Source organism: Ovis canadensis, chromosome 10 (genome assembly GCF_042477335.2).
Source record: "Ovis canadensis isolate MfBH-ARS-UI-01 breed Bighorn chromosome 10, ARS-UI_OviCan_v2, whole genome shotgun sequence".
NCBI lineage: Eukaryota > Metazoa > Chordata > Mammalia > Artiodactyla > Bovidae > Ovis > Ovis canadensis.
The window spans coordinates 49,869,547-49,888,910 of record NC_091254.1 but is presented as its reverse complement, the minus strand read 5'-3'; the positions used below and the strand labels follow the sequence as shown (position 1 = coordinate 49,888,910).

The window sequence follows — 19,364 nt, the reverse complement described above, 5'->3', positions numbered from 1 at the left end:
AACGTTAAAGTTAACTGCTGTCAAAAGGGTGATTTTGGGTGCCCAGGAATGCTATATGTACACTGTATTTCCGTTTATTTTCCATATGGCTTTGATCCTTAATTCTTTTTCCTACTCACTGCTCTGAAAGTTCTAGCCCCCTGATCTTAAATCAGCTCCCCATCCTGCCACCTCCTCCAGGAAGCCTTCCCTGATCCTGGCTTGCAAGCACACAATGTCTGGTCCTAGAGGCAGCCAAATGTACTGGAGAGACCCAACCAGTCTTTGGAGCCAGCTCATCTGGTTACTTGTGAGACTGTGACCAGGTGTCTCATAACTTTTCAGAGCCCTGGTTTCTGCCTTCACAGAACAGGGATTCATGTCTGTCTCACATGAATCATGAGGACCCAGTGAGAGAGACACAGGTGTGAGGTCTCCAGCATATGGTAGGTGTTCCTTGAACCTTTTATCTGAGGAAAAATTCTGAAGAGCTGGAGCTCACCAAACATCAAGAGGGAAAAGAAAGTTCTATTTAGACAAAACGGTAAAGCTCATAATATTTCTGTTAGTTTTCCACCTAATGATTAATGTCAAATCTGGGGAGGGAAATGAATTTCTACAGACAATAACAGCACCATCTGCTCCCAGTTACAGCCTGTAGCTGCACGTTCCTAGGAATCAAGATCAGAAAATCTAAAGAAGTCATTTACGATTCTGTGACCAGCACCCTGGAGATAGTGAATTTTGTTTTGTAGACTGATCTAGCCATATTAAATTTTATGGGCTAGACATACTGAAAAAAACTAGAAGAATTTTGGGACTTTGAATGGAATTTCTCTAACCTCAGGAAGGAACATCATAGGGCGAACACCACGATGGCCAGCCATGGAGTTAATTCTAAGCCATTTTAAGGCCTGACGAGTATTTTATTTGGCAAGAGCAGAGTGGTGTGTTTTTTTTGGGGGGGTCTCTGAAATTCAGGGTTCTGGTACGGGGATAGTCCTAGTTTTCCTTGAATTATGTTATACAAGGAGAAGAACATGGGATGCACAGGTTAGAGCTATAAATATGCAGATGGCTTTGAACTTGCTGACATGCATAAGTATTATGTCATGAATCCACCTTTGAGTTTGTATTTACACTCATTTCATAATTAGCTGAACTGATCAAAGTTGAGCCCTGTCATTTTTCACACACACACACACACACACACACACACACGGTGGCTCAGTCTCAAGAGCAGCCGCTGGTTCAGAGGGTTAGGACTGTGAGGCCACACCCCGTTGGCCTGTGTCAGTGAAAGACTCAGGAAGTTGCAACTAGGGGTGAAGAGCCACAGTCCAGTGATTTGAGCTCCTTTCCTGAGTGGAGTGGTTCCTCCCGCTAGGAGGAAGGCGCAGGGAATTTGCTGTCTCCCTTCCAGGAAACGGCTCTCCTGTCTAAGAAGCTGATCTCAAGGGCCACAGAGGCTGGCCGGGCACAGCCCTAAGAATCCCCTGGCAGCACTGGCCGTGACTGTGCAGTGAAACCATGGCACGGAAGCGCGCAGGCAGGCACAGTGGGCCAAACACTGACACCTGGACTGCGGTCGTGTGAAAAACAAGTGCTCGCGTCTGCTTAGCTGAGAATATGTTTCACGCGTGAAGTCAACTGCTGAACGCTGAACACAGTCCGGGGGCCACACCTCACTGTGTTTACAAGGCCCAGGATCCCGCAGTCACGTACCGTTCTGTTTCCTCTGATGCACTGCTGACTATGGCAGGACAGGCCTGCGCGCCGGCTGAGCACGTCTGTGCCAAGGGGCTCAAGGAGAGCGGACAGAAGGGCCGATGAGAGACCCCTGCACGGGAGAGGAATCCTAACGCCAGGCGATTCATGGAGCAGCGTCACCACGGAAGTTCAAAGCAATGGCCCAGCAGAGCGAGGCTGAGAGTTCAGGGGGCATCGCAGCTGGGATCTGAGGCTCACACACGGGCCCCTGTGGAGAGAACAGATGGGGTACCAGGGGTAGGGGGTGGGGCGCCCCATGGGAGGCTGTGTGGTTTAAACACAGGCCTGGGGGCTTACAAACACAATTCTAAGATCGTTCCCAAGAATTAGGCTAGAGAGCTTACCATTTCACCCCTCAAATCTGGAAGGCAGAATTAAATATTTTTTCTTATTGTATTCTAACAAAGGTATCTGCTCCTACTGAACTGTTGTTTCCATGTAAAAAACAAACACGCACGCAAAAAATGGTATGTGTGACTTTGCACAGTTGACTGACATTTAGTTTGAAGACAATTTATTCTTAAACATGTACTTAAAAGGACAAAATGCATTAACAAGTGGATACTGGTTTAAAAACAGGATTGGTCCTTTATGCTTTACTTCACAGCCTTTTCTTGGTGGAAGTGGGGTAGATGAGCAGAAATTGGTGAAATTTAACATAAACAACCAAAATACCCATTGATGAATGCATTTCACCGAGAGGAAAAGAAGGCTCAGAGACCTCAGTTTGCCCCTGATCTCCTGGTTACTACGCAGCTAAGCCAGGTTTCAAATCCAGATCTGGTGCCCGGTGCATACCCAGAGCGTGCTGGCCAGCAAGGGCCTATCTTCTCAGTGTCTTTAAGAGACCTAACAGGGCTCTCCTCCCCCTCCTCCTCTCAATAAACAATTGTCTTCCTACTGAGCTTGAAACAGCTTCCAGGTGGGTTTTGCAGCCAGCAAAGCCAGGCTGTCCCATGCATTTCATTTCTGAACAGCGGGCCAGGTTGAGCTTCTTGGAAGACCGTGCGGTCCATTCGTGGTGCCACTGAAAAGCCCGAGGCTCTCACCAAAGTGAGGACTCTGAAGATGATTGTTTTTAGGAGCAAAGGCTGTCTCCATGATGATGAAATGCCAGCATATCCCCAGGCCCGGGGGTGGCGGGCCCTGGACCACTGACGGAGGGCAGGAGCCGGCTCTTCAGCCAGCACTGTTGCCACCTGCACTTTGCCAACCCCCCTCCCGCCAGCTCCTTTGAGTTCCCAGTAATTGTTGAAGTTCCACTGGCACAGCCCTGAGAGTGGGGTCATGTGTAGGGGATGGGTTTCCAACCCTTACATGTTTCAGAAATAAATAACATCTCTCAATCTGGCTAAGCAAGATTTTTTTTCTTCTTCACCTTTTCTGAGCCAAGAGCCTCTGTAATAATCTGGGGAAGCCAGTGGACTTCTCAGATTATTTTCTAGGGCATAAAATAAAATATATATGATTCCAAAGCAACCAAGTTTTATTGAAATACAGTGATCAAATATTGTAGCCATCTGGTGATATAGCAATATGTGTTTTTTATTCATGCATTAAAATCTATTGGCAAACCTAACAACTTCCCTAGTTTTGAGGCAGTGGTTACCATAAGTGGTCTTTCAACTATAGGGGCTTCCCTGGTGGCTCAGTGGTAAAGAATCCGTCTGTCAGTGCAGGAGACACGGGTTCCATCCCTGATCCGAGAAGATCCCTCACGCCATGGAGCAATTAAGCCCGTGCACCACAACTGCTGAGCCTGGGCTCTAGAGCCCAGGAGCTACAATGACTGAACTGCTGAAGCCGGAGCGCCCCAGAGCCCCTGCTCCGCAACAAGAGAAGCCACTGCAGTGATAAGCCTGCGTGCTGTAACTGGAGAGGAGCCCCTGCTCACCGAAACCAGACTTAAACTGAAGAAAGTAGGGAAAACCACTGGAGAAGGTAATGGCACCCCACTCCAGTACTCTTGCCTGGAAAAGCCCATGGACAGAGGAGCCTGGTAGGCTGCAGTCCATGGGGTCACCAAGAGTCGGACACAACTGAGTGACTTCACTTTCACTTTTCACTTTTCACTTTCATACATTGGAAAAGGAAATGGCAGCCCACTCCAGTGTTCTTGCCTGGAGAATCCCAGGGACGGGGGAGCCTGGTGGGCTGCCATCTATGGGGGCACACAGACGTCCTGTGGGTCACACAGAGTCGGACACGGCTGAAGTGACTTAGCAGCAGCAGTAGCAGGGAAAACCACTAGACCATTTAGGTATGATCTAAATTAAATCTCTTATGACTATACAGTGGAAGTGACAAATAGATTCAAGAAATTAGATCTGATAGACAGAGTGCCTGAAGAACTATGGATGGAGGTTCGTGACATTGTACAGGAGGCAGGGATTAAGACCAATAAAAAGAAATACAAAAAAGCAAAATGGCTGTCTGAGGAGAACTTACAAATAGCTGTGAAAAGAAGAGAAGTGAAAGGCAAAGGAGAAAAGGAAAGATATACCCATTTCAATGCAGAGTTCCAAAGAATAGCAAGGAGAGATAAGAACCTTCCTCAGTGATCAATGCAAAGAAAGAAGAAAGCAATAGAATGGGAAAGACTAGAAATCTCTTCAAGAAAATTAGAGATACCACGGGAACACTTCATGCAAATATGGGCACAATAAACAACAGAAATGGTATGGACCTAATAGAAGCAGAAGATATTAAGAAGAGGTGGCAAGAATACACAGAAGAACTATCAAAAAAGATCTTAATGGCCTAGATAACCTCGATGGTGTGATCACTCACCAAGAGCCAGACATCCTGGAATGTGAAGTCAAGTGGTCCTCGGAAAGCATCACTACGAACAAAGGTAGTGGAGGTGATGGAACTTCAGCTGAGCTATTTCAAATCCTAAAAGATGATGCTGTGAAAGTGCTGCACTCAATATGCCAGCAAGTTTGGAAAACTCAGCAGTGGCCACAGGACTGGAAAAGGTCAGTTTTCATTGAAGTCCCTAAGAAAGACAATGCCAAAGAATGTTCAAACTACTGCACAATTGCACTCATCTCACACACTAGCAAAGTACTATTCAAAATTCTCCAAGCTAGGCTTCAACAGTATGTGAACCGTGAACTTCCAGATGTTCAAGCTGGATTTAGAACAGGCAGAGGAACCAGAGATCAAATTGCCAACATCTGTTGGGTCATAGAAAAAGCAACAGAATTCCAGAAAAACATCTGCTTCATTGACCTCACTAAAGCCTTCGTGTGGATCACAACAAACTGTGGAAAATTCATAAAACGATGGGAATACCAGACCACCTTACCTGCCTCCTGAGAAATCTGTATGCAGGTCAAGAAGCAACAGTTAGAACTGGACATGGAACAACAGACTGGTTCCGAATAGGAAAAGGAGTATGGCAAGGCTGGACACTGTCATCTTGTTTGTTTAACTTACATGCAGAGTACATCATGTGAAATGCCAGACTGGATGAAGCACAAGCTGGAATCAAGACTGCAGGGAGAAATATAGATAACCACAGATATGCGGATGACACCACCCTTATGACAGAAAGCAAAGAAGAACTAAAAAGCTTCCTGATGAAAGTGAAAGAGGAGAGTGAAAAAGATGGCTTAAAACTCAACATTCTAAAAACGAAGATCATGGCATCTGGTCCCATCACTTCATGGCAAATAGATGGGGAAACAGTGGAAACAGTGTCAGACTTTATTTTCTTGGGCTCCAAAATCACTGCAGATGGTGACTGCAGCCGTGAAATTAAAAGACACTTGCTGTTTAGGAGAAAAGCTATGACCAACCTAGACAGCATATTAAAAAGCAGACATTACTTTGCTGACAAAGGTCTGTCTAGTCACAGCTATGGTTTTTCCAATAGTCTTGTATGGATGTGAGAGTTGGACCATAAAGAAAGCTGAGTGCCAAAGAATTGGTGCTTTTGAACTGTGGTGTTGGAGAAGACTCTTGAGAGTCCCTTGGACAGCACAAAGATCAAACCAGTCAATCCTAAAGGAAATCAGTCCTGAATATTCATTGGAAGGACTGATGTTGAAGCTGAAATCCCAATACTTTGGCCACCTGATATGAAGAACTGATTCATTGGAAAAGACCCTGACGCTGGGAAAGATAGAAGGCAGGAGGAGAAGGGGACAACAGAAGATGAGATGGTTGAATGGCATCACTGACTTGATGGACATGAGTCTGAGTAAACTCTGGGAGTTGATGATTGACAGGGAGGCCTGGCATGCTGCAGTCCATGGGGTAGCAAAGAGTTGGACATGACTGAGCACCTTAACTGAAATAAACTGCAACTAGAGAAAGTCCATGCAGCAACAAAGACCCAGCACAGCTAGAAATAAATGAATTTATTTTTTAAAACAGAATAACTAAAAAATCATCATGTGATATGAACATATCTGATTCCTACTGGAGACAGAGACACAGGTCTGCTAACCTGTATGTGCTGTGCTGCCCACATTCACCACAGAAGGAAATGCTGTTTCAGCTGCAAGTTGGAGAAGATAACAACACAACTCTTCCCCATCCAAGTTCACAAGCCTCTTGAATCTGATCCACAGACTCCAGAATCTGTGACAACCAGGTGAAGAGCCCTACACAAGGGGCCAGCCTGGAAGAGGCATCATTAATGTAGAATTAAATGTCAAGTCTGATCATAATATGGGCTTCCCTGGTGGCTCAGAGGTAAAGAATCCGCCTGCAATGCAGGAGCCACAAGAGATCCAGGTTCGATCCCTGGGTCAGGAGGATCCCCTGGAGAAGGGAATGGCAACCCACTCCAGTGTTCTTGCCTAGAGAATCCCATGGACAGGGGAGCCTAATGGACTGCAGTCCCTAGGGTCTCAAAGAATCAGACATGACTGAAGTGACTTAGCATGCATGAACACAATATATGGCTCGGTTAGACTTCCTTCCATGTAGAATGAACATCCTTGAGTAATCAGTAAATGTTTTGGAAAATCTGGGAGAAAAGGACATATCCACCTAACAAAAGAAGGCTGTGATGAAGACTAACCGGGATTTAAAGGAAGTCTAAAAGCCTTATGTGAATTGCAGTGAATACTCAGGAAAGAATTTCTAAAGGACTGACGGCAAACGGCTGAACTTCTGGTAAGGCACCCACGTGGAATTTCCTAAACTGCCTAGATATCAAGGAATCTGTCCCCTGTTGCTACAGCTGGCCTGAGTTGATCTGGTTTCGAGAGGCCTGCTCTTCCTTTTAGGGGGTGATGGCTGCCACAGAATTCTCAAGGGGTTGGGGTTAGCTCCGTGCCCCTCCCCCCAGCTCATTCCTGGGTCAAAAGGAAAGCGAGTCTCAGGCTGAATCCAGATACAAACAGGCATTTATGAGACATTTATTAGCAAAGTAGGCACAGAATAGTACATACAACCTGCTCTGGAGGCTCAAAGAAGTTCCAGCTCTCGGTCCTCCACCCGTAAGCACCTCCTTCCCCCTGGCCCCCAGATACAACATTCCTGAGAGACGAAGGCTGAGCCCCCGTGAGGCCTCCGTAGCCCAGGCCCGGTCCGAGGGACACAGGCCACAGGCCTTCAAAGTCCCATGCCTGCCCTGGCAACTGGACCAATCTCTACTTAAATACATTTAATTTCACCATTTTGGGCATTTATCATGCTAAATAACAAGACACCACTTTACCCACAAAACCCCATTTTAGATAGGGTTATGAGAGAAGTCAGGGCTATTGATAGAGATGGGGGAACAGAAGGCTGAAAAGCCCCCCACCCACCCCCAACAAAGGGCCTGTGCCTTCCTGAGGCAATGCTGGGGGCTGGCTCCTAGGCTTAGCCTGCACTGGAGTCACTTCAAAGGCTTAAGGCACAGGGCGGGGCCTCCTCTAGTTCTGATTCAGTGGGTCTGGCCTGAGAACATGCACTTCTAGCAAGTTTCCAGGTGAGGGTGATGCTGAGAGTTCCCCGGCACAGCACTTAGAGAAGTGCAGACCTTGGTTCTCCCATGAGCGTTTTACTACACTTGCCTTGTGGCACATCTGTGCACACCTGTGTCTGACTCTCCCTACATCTCACTTCTGATACATTTCAGGGCAGGTTGCAGGACTCAGCCTGTCACCCCTACACATACCAACAGGCACAACAACTAGATCCCAATATTCCAATATGGATTTCTTTTAAGTAAAATTTATGGTAAAATGTGGACTGTGCATTCTTTGTTAATATGGAAATATAATTTACATACAGTAAAATTTCCTCTTTTCAGTATAGAGTTCTATGAGTTTTGTTTTTTTTTCTTTCATTTTTTGGCCATGTGACTTGTGGGATCTCGGTTTCCCAATCAGGTGAATCCCAGCCCTTGTTAGTGAAGGCACTAAGTCCTATCCACTAGGCCACCAGAGAATTCTCCTCTGTAAGTGACTTCAGGCAAATATCTAAGCTGGATACCATGGTTAAGATATAGAACTTTTCCTATGATATAAAATGTTCATCAAGCCCCTTTGTAGTAACTTTGAGCCCTGGGTGACCACTGATCAGTTTTTGATTTTGCTTTCTTGACATTTTATTGAGGTATATTTGATTTACAATGTTGTGTTAATTTCTGCTGTATGGCAAAAAGTATATATATATATTCTTTGTAATGTAAGTTGGTGGAGCCACTATGGAGAACAGTATGGAGGTTCCTTAAAAAACTAAGAACAGAACTACCATATGATCTAGTAATCCCAGTCCTGGGCATATATCTGGAGAAAACCCTAATTCAAAAGGATATTTGCACCTCTCATGTTCATAGCAGCACTATTTACAATAGCCAAAAGACAAGGCAGCAGCCTAAATGTCCATTGACAGGGGAATGGATAAAGAGGTGGTATGCTGTGTGCTCAGTCGCTCAGTTGTGTCTGACTCTTTGTGACCTCATGGACTGTAGCCCACCAGACTATGGGGATTCTATAGGCAAGAATACTGGAGTGGGTTGCCATGCCCTCTTCCAGGGGATCTTCCCAACCCAGGGATTGAACCCGGGTCTCTCAAATTGCGGGTGGATTCTTTACCACTGAGCCACCAGGAAAGCCCCAAAGATGTAGTATGTATATATAAAGGAATACTACTCAGCCATAAAAAGAATGAACTAATGCCTTTCATAGCAACAGATGAACCTAAAGATTATCATACTATGCGAAGTCAGACAGATAAGTTTCACATATTGCTTATATGTGGAATCTTAAAAAAAATAATGCAAATAAACTTATCTACAAAAAAGAAATAGATTCATAGACATAGAAAAGAAACTTATCTTTCCAAAGGGGAAAAGGCAGGGAGGGATAAACTGAGTTTGGAATTAACAAATATACACTGCTGCTGCCGCCGCCAAGTTGCTTCAGTCGTGTCCAACTCTGTGTGACCCCATAAATGGCAGCCCACCAGGCTCCTCTGTCCCTGGGATTCTCCAGGCAAGAACACTGGAGTGGGTTGCCATTTCCTTCTCCAAAATATACACTACCATATGTAAAACAGATAACCAACAAGGACCTACTGTATAACACAGGGAATTATATTTAGTATCTTATAATGAACAATAAGTGGGCTTCCCTAGTGGCTCAGTGGTAAAGTACCTACCTGACAATGTAGGAGACATGGGTTCGATCCCTAGATGAGGGCATGGCAACTCATTCCAGTATTCTTGCCTGGAGAAACCCATGGACAGAGGAGCCTGGTGGGCTATAGTCCATGGGGTCACAAAAGAGTCGGACATGACTTAGTGACTAAACAACAACAAATAACCTATAATGGAAAAGAATCTAAAAAACAACATACATGTAGTATTTGTATAACTGAATCACTTTGCTGTACACCCGAAAGTAACACAACATTGTAAATCAACTATATTTCAATAAATGTTAAAAAATAAAACCTAATAATATTCAGACCTGTCACTTTTTTTTTTTTTTTGGCCAACCTGTGAGGCTTGTGGGGTCTTAGTCCCCAGCACAGGGATCAAACCTAGGGTCCCTGAAGTGGAAGCACATTGTCTGAACCACTGGACTACCAGGGAATTCCCCAGACTAGCCACATTTTAAATGTTCAAAAGTCACATGTGGCTGCTATACAGGACATCACAGGTATAGGAGCAACTGTTAACCAGGACTTCTCTATGGCTGAGAGGGAAAAGGGTAGAACTGTGGAGAATAATAATGGTAAAAAAAAAAATTGTAGAGCAGGTTTTGTTTTGCAGAGACTTCTCAAGCGTTATCTCAAGCAGTCCTTGGAGCATCCCTGGGAGATAATTATCTTCACCATCAATGTTTTGCAAGGAGGTAATCCAGGCTCTGAGGGTAAAAGTGGGTGAGCAAGTGATGGAGCCAGCTCATCCCCTCTAAGGCATCTCATCTCCACACAACCTGCTAAGCAGAGACCCTACAATCTAGGAGCTACAGACATAAAGCTCCTTTCATGAAGAACATGAGGGCTACCACTTCAATCAATCTGGAAAATGACACACCAAGAAGGTATGCTCACATTTAAAGTGGTGAAAGGCCAGGTTCTCTCAAACTTTAATGCTCATAAGACTTCCTGCTGCTGCTGCTGCTAAGTCGCTTCAGTCGTGTCCGACTCTGTGTGACCCCGTAGATGGCAGCCCACCAGGCTCCCCCGTCCCTGGGATTCTTCAGGCAAGAATACTGGAGTGGGTTGCCATTTCCTTCTCCAATGCATGAAAGTGAAAAGTGAAAGTGAAGTCGCTCAGTCGTGTCCGACCCCCAGCAACCCCATGGACTGCAGCCCACCAGGCTCCTCCGCCCATGGGATTTTCCAGGCAAGAGTACTGCCTAGATGGGCTTATTTAAAGTGAAGATTCCTGGGCCCCAAACCCAGACATGCTGATTAGCATTATCTTACTAGGGCTTCCCTGGTGGCTCAGTGGTGAAGAATCCACCTGCCAATTCGGGAGACATGGGTTCCATCCCTGATCTGGGAAGATCCCACATGCCAAGGAGCAGCAAGGCCTGTGGGCCACAATTATTGAGTCTGTGCTCTAGAGCCCTGGAGCCACAATTACTGAGTCCATGTGCTGCAATTGTGGAAGCCTGAGCACCCTAGAACCCATGCTCCACAACAAGAGAAGCCATCACAATGAGAAGCCGGAGAACCATAAGAGAGTAGTCCCTGCTCTCTGCAACTAGGGAAAGCCTGAGCAGCAACGAAAACCCAGCACAGCCAAAAATAAATAGGTAAAATTAAAAAAAAAAAAAAAAGAGTTCTACTGGGGAATTTCATGGCAGTCCAGTAATTAGGACTCTGTGCTTTTCACTGCTGAGGTGCTGAGGGAGTGGGTTCAATCCCTGATCAGGGAACTAAGATCCTGCAAGCCGTGCAGACAGCCAAAAAAAAAAAAAAAAAAGAGAGAGAGAGAGAAAGAATCCTCCTGAAGAGCTGAAATTCATATCAGAAAGTTATTTGACCGCAGGAAATTCCAGAATCCCAGAGAGTGGCAGGTTCACGGAGGAATGCTGCAGTTATCAAACACTCTGCTGCAGAAGAGGATATAATGATGGGTTAAGGTGATTGCTATGTACTGGGTAAAAAAGGAGGTAGTGCATTTTTCTGTAGTGTATGTTGATGAAATGTTTAGAAGAAGATTATCAAATAAATGTAATAACATCATTCCATATTTTCACATATTTAATATATGTGTACCCACACGAAATGAATGAAAAACACCAAAATATTCACAGTGGTTATTACTATACTTGACAGGGTTATGGATAATTTTTAAAAATTCTTCTTTCACTTTGATACTTTCTTCTGAATTTTGTACAATTATTATTATGATTTAATAAAAAATAAAACATTTTAGCAAATAAGCAATCATAAATAATGGTCTTGAAAGATCAGTCCAACCAGCGATCACTCCTCTGTATAGATGAGGTCTGAGGAGAAGATGCTTTCTCATCTGGGTGATATGTGAACATGACTCATGCACAGTGTACTTGCAAGTTGAGTGTAGAGCTGAAAATGTGGGATCTGGCCACTCCTTCAAGGTGGGGAGCTCCTCAGAGAAGTTTGTGTCCTGGGCACGGAGCCACCTGGGCATTCTGCATCTCATGCCAGGTAACCAGAGAGGGCAGTGCCAAGACCTCAAGTCTGGCCACATGCCAGGCTGCTGGCACCTGAGGAAGGGAGAGGGCACCTCCAGATGATCTGACATCAAAGCCCAGGGAGCCTCGTGCATCACAGGGCCGAGCAGCTCTGAATCCTAAGGGCAGGCTCCTGAGCTGCACTGACAAGGACCCCAAGGGAAGGTGCCTTGACCCGCCCTTGTTGGACCCACTTGCATCCCTGGGCTCCCAGCCAGCCGCAGGGTCTCCACACCTGAAAGAAGAAGAGTGGGATTTACTTCAACAGGTTTTTGTGAGCCTTCCATGCAATAATTCATGTGAAGCGCTGAGCACTCCCAGATGAGTGAAATGGAGAAAGCTTTGCCAGAAATCCCAGCCCTGTGGTTGTCTGAGCACCAGTAGCTAAGAGCAGGGAGGGCCAAGCACTGGGCCCAGGCCCTCGGGGCTTGTCCCCACCCGCATCTCTCCCAGAAGGTCACCTGCAGGTCCCAGCATCTACTCCAATTCCAGCTTTTCTCCTTCTTCTTGGTGTCACCCCTCCTCCTGGGGCGGTTTCGTGGGAAGATGAGCATCCAAGATGATGCGGACGGGACCTCAGGGGCCTTTGCTCCCCTGCTGCCCGCGGCAGGTAGCACAGCTTGGGGCACGAGCACAAGCCCCTCTCCTCCCACAGCCGCGGAACTCGGGGACCACAGGAATCTAAGGCCTCAGGACAAAACAGGCGGAAAAGAATGGGGAGGAATTTTGTGAAAATGGTTAAGCCATGTCAACCACTGCAAAACTGCCAGAAAAACTCTAATTTGATGAAAAAGCAGAGCAATTATTCGTTCTGTTCTGTCTAGTGGAAAGGAGCATGTCCCTCAACAGAACACCAATGAAACGTCAAAGAAGGAAAAAGACTCGGCACAGCACTAACAAGAGGCTTCTGAAGGAGGCCCCTCCTGCTACAGCGTCACCCATGGGACCCAAGAATTCACACTGCTGGGAAGCCTTGTTCCAGGGTCTTCCCTGCTGACTTGCGGGCAGCCTGTGCCCCTCCCCAGCCCGCCTCCAGTGGGCCTCCAGCCCCAGCTTCACTAGTCTTTCTCTTGCTGCCACAGTCAGGTGTTTCAAGAAGGTGGTCTGAGGGCCCTCAGCAGACAGCGTCTGTCTGACTTCAGGATCAGAGCAACACCAGCTTCACATGCGTTGGGAAGTGTTCCCCTTTCCCGCAACGTCTATGTCAAGTTGGTCTTCAGTTCAGTTCAGTTCAGTAGCTCAGTCATGTCCAACTCTTTGCGACCCCATGAATCGCAGCATGTCAGGCCTCCCTGTCCATCACCAACTCCCGGAGTTCACTCAGATTCACATCCATCGAGTCAGTGATGCCATCCAGCCATCTCATCCTCTGTCGTCCCCTTCTCCTCCTGCCCCCAATCCCTCCCAGCATCAGAGGCTTTTCCAATGAGTCAACTCTTTGCATGAGGTGGCCAAAGTACTGGAGTTTCATCTTTAGCATCATTCCTTCCAAAGAAATCCCAGGGCTGATCTCCTTCAGAATGGACTGGTTGGATCTCCTTGCAGTCCAAGGAACTCTCAAGAGTCTTGACTCTCTCCCTTAAACGGATAGGAGAATACAGTAGTGGAGTCATGCAGGCCTAGAGTTGTCCACATGTAATAGGGCATTCCTTCTCTTGTAAAGCGGCCTTTAAGTCCTTCTGAGTGAATGTCCATCCACTCACTTACACAGTGACTAAACTAGAAATGCTTGGGGCTGCAGTGAAGGTATCCAACCCAACAGCATTAGAACAACAATTACAGGTGCTGCTGCTGCTAAGTCGCTTCAGTGGTGTCCAACTGTGCAACCCCGTAGACGGCAACCCACCAGGCTCCCCTGTCCCTGGGATTCTCCAGGCAAGAACAGGTGACATGGGCAGTCTTAAAAATGACTTGAGGATTGGCTGAACACAGCCACAATTTTAGCACTGTGTAACAGTTTAAAACCCAGATGCCTGGCCAAGAACCGTATGAAAAGATGCTCAACATCACTAATCACTGCTGCTGCTAAGTCACTTCAGTCGTGTCCAACTCCGTGTGATCCCATAGATGGCAGCCCATCAGGCTCCTCGGTCCCTGGGATTCTCCAGGCAAGAACACTGGAATGGGGTGCCATTTCCTTTTCCAATGCATGAAGTGAAGTGTGAAAGGGAAGTCGCTCAGTAGTGTCTGACTCTTCGGGACCCCATGGACTGCAGCCCACCAGTTTCCTCCGTCCATGGGCTTTTCCAGGCAAGAGTACTGGAGTGGGGTGCCATTGCCTTCTCCCACTAGGTAAATGAAAATCTGAACCATAATGAGATATTGCTTTAATACTGGAAGGCCACTATTAACCAAAGTCAGACGGAATAAATATGACCTGTGGACCATCTGGGTGCTCTCCCGCTATCTTTCTCCAGTACACTGGTATCTCCCAGAAAAGCTTCCATGTGTGTCTGGAGCCCCAGGTTTTACAATAGCCAGACTCTGGTGGCCAATAGGGCTTACACTCACCCTCCCACAGGGCTGTATATACTTCATTCTTTTAGAAGCTGCTGCCTGAGGGTCTGGCTAAATGGAAAGATATTCTATGCTCATGGATTAGAAGAATTAATATTGTTAAGATGTCCATACTACCCCAAACAATTTACAGATTAAAAGCAATTCCTACAAAAATTCCAGTAGCACTTTTCACAGAAATAGATTAAAAACAGTCCTAAAATTTGTTTGAACCACAAAAGAACCCCAAGAGCCAAGCAATCTTGAGAAAGAAGGATGAAGCTGGGGGCATCATACTCCCTGAGTCACCTATCTGTGACAAATTCCACTTGGTCGTAATGCATTATTTTTTATACATTCTTGAATTTTATGTGCTAATATGTGGTAAGTATTTTACATCTATGTTTATGAGAAATATCAGTCTGTTGTTTTTCTTTCTTGTAACGTCTTTGTCTGGTTTGGGTATTAGAGTAACACTGGCCTTCAGAACGAGTTAAGAAGTATTCTCTCGGCAGATGATCCTTGGACGCCGCGTGTCCCCGTGCTGGCCTTGGAGGTGCCGCCAGGAGCCTGGGTTAAATGCACAGCCTGGAGTGAGCTGATCTAATGAAGGGAACTCTTGATGAAAAGATTTTTCTTGATGATGTCATACTAGCCTCCTCTTAGACTCTGCTCCATCTTTTGGTGAAGGAGTCATTGGACCTTCTGAAGACGTCCCTGGATCTCGGGTTAAAAATCCTTGTTGTAATCTCAGCTGTGGGAGGACAGGCTAGTTGGTCGGTGATATTCCCACTTGAGGACATCATGCTTTCCAAACTAGCGCGTTTGCAGACTGTTGCTGGCCTTGGTCGTGGAGTTCATTCTTCAGTGGCTTCTGCTACATCTGTTGCAACTAAAAAAACCGTTCAAGGCCCTCCGTCCTCTGATTACATTTTTGAACGGGAATCTAAATATGGTGCCCACAACTACCATCCTTTACCTGTAGCCCTGGAGAGAGGGAAGGGCATTTACGTATGGGATATTGAAGGCAGAAAATATTTTGACTTTCTGAGTGCTTACAGTGCTGTCAACCAGGGGCATTGTCATCCAAAGATTGTGGATGCTTTGAAAAGTCAAGTGGACAAGTTGACCTTAACATCTAGGGCTTTCTACAATAACGTGCTTGGTGAATATGAAGAGTATGTTACTAAACTTTTCAACTACCACAAAGTTCTTCCTATGAATACAGGAGTGGAGGCTGGAGAGACTGCTTGCAAGCTTGCTCGTAAATGGTGGTATACTGTCAAGGGGATCCCGAAATACAAAGCAAAGATTGTTTTTGCAGCTGGAAACTTCTGGGGTAGAACATTGTCTGCTATCTCCAGTTCCACTGACCCAACCAGTTATGATGGTTTTGGAGCATTTATGCCGGGTTTTGAAATCATTCCGTATAATGATCTGCCTGCCCTTGAGCGTGCGCTTCAGGACCCAAACGTTGCCCCGTTCATGGTGGAACCAATCCAGGGTGAAGCGGGCGTTGTTGTTCCAGATCCAGGCTACCTCGTGGGCGTCCGCGAGCTCTGCACCCAGCACCAGGTTCTGTTTATTGCCGATGAAATACAGACAGGCTTAGCCAGAACTGGGAGATGGCTGGCTATCGACCACGAAAATGTCCGACCTGATATTGTCCTTCTAGGAAAGGCACTTTCTGGTGGTTTATACCCTGTGTCCGCAGTGTTGTGTGATGATGAGATAATGCTGACCATTAAGCCAGGGGAACATGGCTCTACGTATGGAGGCAATCCGCTGGGCTGCCGGGTGGCCATAGCGGCGCTGGAGGTTTTGGAAGAAGAAAACCTTGCTGAAAATGCAGAGAAAATGGGTATCATCTTGAGAAATGAACTCATGAAGCTGCCTTCTGATGTTGTAACGACTGTAAGAGGAAAAGGATTACTGAATGCTATTGTTATCAGAGAAACCAAAGATTGTGATGCTTGGAAGGTGTGTCTGCGACTACGAGATAATGGACTTCTGGCCAAGCCAACCCACGGCGACATCATCAGGTTTGCACCCCCACTTGTGATCAAGGAGGATGAGATTCTAGAGGCGGTGGAGATCATTAACAAGACCATCCTGTCTTTCTGAGGGTGGCGACAGTTTTCAGTGGCGCCTGGGAGCCAGCTGGAGACATGCAGTTCATAAAGCTCTGAGTTTCTGTGCTTAATGCAGGCATATTTCACTCCTCCATGTCAAAGGCTTTTTTAAAAAATATATATATATATATATATGTTTTTCAGTTCATATATAACAGAATGACTTTTATAGACATGCAGTTTGCTATGTAACCTAACTAAGAGAATGTCCTGGCATCTTATATTCGATTAAGTGTTTTTGTGCTTGTATTCTTTGTAAGCTGAGGTGCCTTTCTATATAGACAGCCTTTTAATCAAGCCCCTCAGCATAATTTATATACATTTTAATAATTTCCTTGCTGGTACAAATGTTTGTATTTGAGAAAGTTATATTAGTATTGCCTGGAAGACTTGCTTAACCTTATAAAGTTGAATCATAATCACTGAATTTTAGCAAGGTGAATGATTAAGTTGACACAAGTCAACTCCATATTGGCTGGCACCAAGACGTATTCTGTGAACGTCATTACTTTGAATTAAGAATTAATGTCCAGTATTCCTAGATTATATTTTAAGTGTTCCATATAATTTGTAAAAAGTGTTTGTTTTCAGTGCATCTTTAAAATAAATCTCATGTCTGAAATGTCAAAAAAAAAAAGAAGTATTCTCTCTTCTATTTTCTGAAAGAGATTGTATAGCATTTGTATACTTTCTTCCTTAAGTGTTTGATAGAATTCACCAGTGAACCCACTGTTGCTTTCTGTGTTAGGTTATTAGTCATTGATTCAATTCCTTGTAATAGACAAAGGTCTATTCAGATCATCTATTTCTTCTTGTGAGTTTTTTCAGAGATTTACTTTTTAAGCATTACTTTTGCATTTCTAGAAGTTAATATATACTTAGTATAAAAATGTGGAAAAATATGGAAAACATAAAAAAGATGGAAATCACAACTCTCTATCATTACTTTCTAACTTAGAAGAATTTGTAAATTATTTCCTCCCAAAATGTTTGTGTATATGTGTGCCCATATTTTAAAAACATAATTGAATTAATTTATAATATTTTGTCCCTCTTTTTTTTTTGACAGGAAATAGCATTTATTGGTGAGCATGATTAAGGAGGGGGCAGCGCTGATGCTCATGATTGCAGGGCCTGCCATTTGTCCAGGGGACCATGATTAGGGATGTATTTGACCCCACAGCCATCTGGGATGAGTCGCTTTTCTGCCACCATGTTCTCAAATTAATCCACGTTGAATTTGGTAAATCCCCACTTCTTAGAGATGTGGATCTTCTGGCGGCCAGGGAACTTGAACTTGGCCTGGTGGAGGGCTTCAATCACATGTTCCTTGTTCTGCAGCTTGGTGCGGATGGACATTATGACCTGGCCAATGTGGACCCTGGGCACTGTGCCCTGGGGCTTTCCAAAGGCACCCGCATACCTGTCTGGAGTCTATCAGCTCCAGCGCAAGACAACATCTTGTTGATGTGGATGACATGGAAGGGGTGGAGCTGCACTCAGATGTGAAAACCATCTTTGCCACAGCTTTTCACCATGTACTTGTTGGCACAAATACGGGCAGCCTCCAGGGCTTCAGAGGAGAGCTACTCATACTCATTTGACACCATGTGGCCACAGAGTGGGAACACATCCACTTTGGCCTTCTTACGCCCCAAGTTGAAGATGCGAATCTTAGCATCAGGGACACCTCGGCAGAAGCGGGACTTTGGGTACGGCTTGTTCTTACAATACCAGTAACACTGGGCAGGGTGGCGGCCCATGGCAACACCAGGATCTTCAGTGGCATGCCAAAGGGAAAGAGCTGTCCCTCCTTTTGATCCAACCAGTCAATTCTAAAGGAAATCAACCCTGAATATTCACTGGAAGGACTGAAGCTTCAGCTTCAGCTGAAGCTCCAGTACTTTGGCCACCTGATGTGAAGAGCTGAGTCATTGGAAAAGACCCTGATGCTGGGAAAAACTGAGGGCAAGAGGAGAAGGGGGCTACAGAGGATGAGATGGTTGGATGGCATCACTGACTTTCAATGGACATGAGTTTGAGGAAACTCAGGGAGATAGTGCTGGACAGAGAACCCTGGCGTGATGCAGTCCATGGGCTTGCAAAGAGTTGGGACATGACTTAGCGACTGAACAACGATCCTTCCTTTAAAAATGACATTCTATTATTATTATAGTTTCAGTCATTAACACCTCTTAATAAATATTTTCTAGATTAGAAATGTTAAGTTATATAACATCCCAGTGTTTTTTTTTCTCATCTGTAAAATAAATTTAATAATTTACACATATCATGGGATACTTGTGAAAAATAAATGCGATAATGCATGAAAAATGTAAAAGTGCTTAGTATGTAGACTGTTAAAAATTGGCCATAAATTCCTCCATCCTATGTGCATGCCCCTTTGTAGTGTGTCTCAGCTATAACTGGCCAGGAAGTGAAGTCTATTTCTCTGTTTCTTGATTCTTGGCATGGCTTTGTGACTTGCTTTGTCCAGCAGCATGTGGCAAAAACGAATCTGTGTAACTAATGAGTCAGGTGCTTAAGCTTCTGTTCTGACTCTACTGGTACTCCAGGACCACGATGGGAAAGACAAATGGCTCAAACAACAGCTAGAGCCATCAGCTAGACAGAGAGAGAGGTGAAGTACCTCAGACCACCTACCCCACTTCTCCCAAGATGAGCTATCAGATAACCACAATTACATGAGGGAAACCAGGTAAGACCAGAACTGCCTAGCTGAGGCCAGTCCAAATAAAATGGTTGTCTTAAGCGTCCATGTTTTCAGGTGGTTGTCACACAGCAATAAAAAGATAACTGATACAATAATCATTAAATACTATTGTTACTACTGCCACATAAA

The 19,364-nt window shown here is 45.3% G+C and overlaps 2 pseudogenes; one reads left to right on the top strand and one right to left on the bottom strand.

Annotated features, from left to right (window-relative positions):
• The first annotated feature begins 14,921 nt into the window (after positions 1–14,921).
• Positions 14,922–17,141, top strand: LOC138446611 (ornithine aminotransferase, mitochondrial pseudogene; annotated as a pseudogene).
• Positions 17,142–17,592: 451 nt separating this feature from the next.
• Positions 17,593–18,282, bottom strand: LOC138446774 (large ribosomal subunit protein uL16-like; annotated as a pseudogene).
• Positions 18,283–19,364: the final 1,082 nt, after the last annotated feature.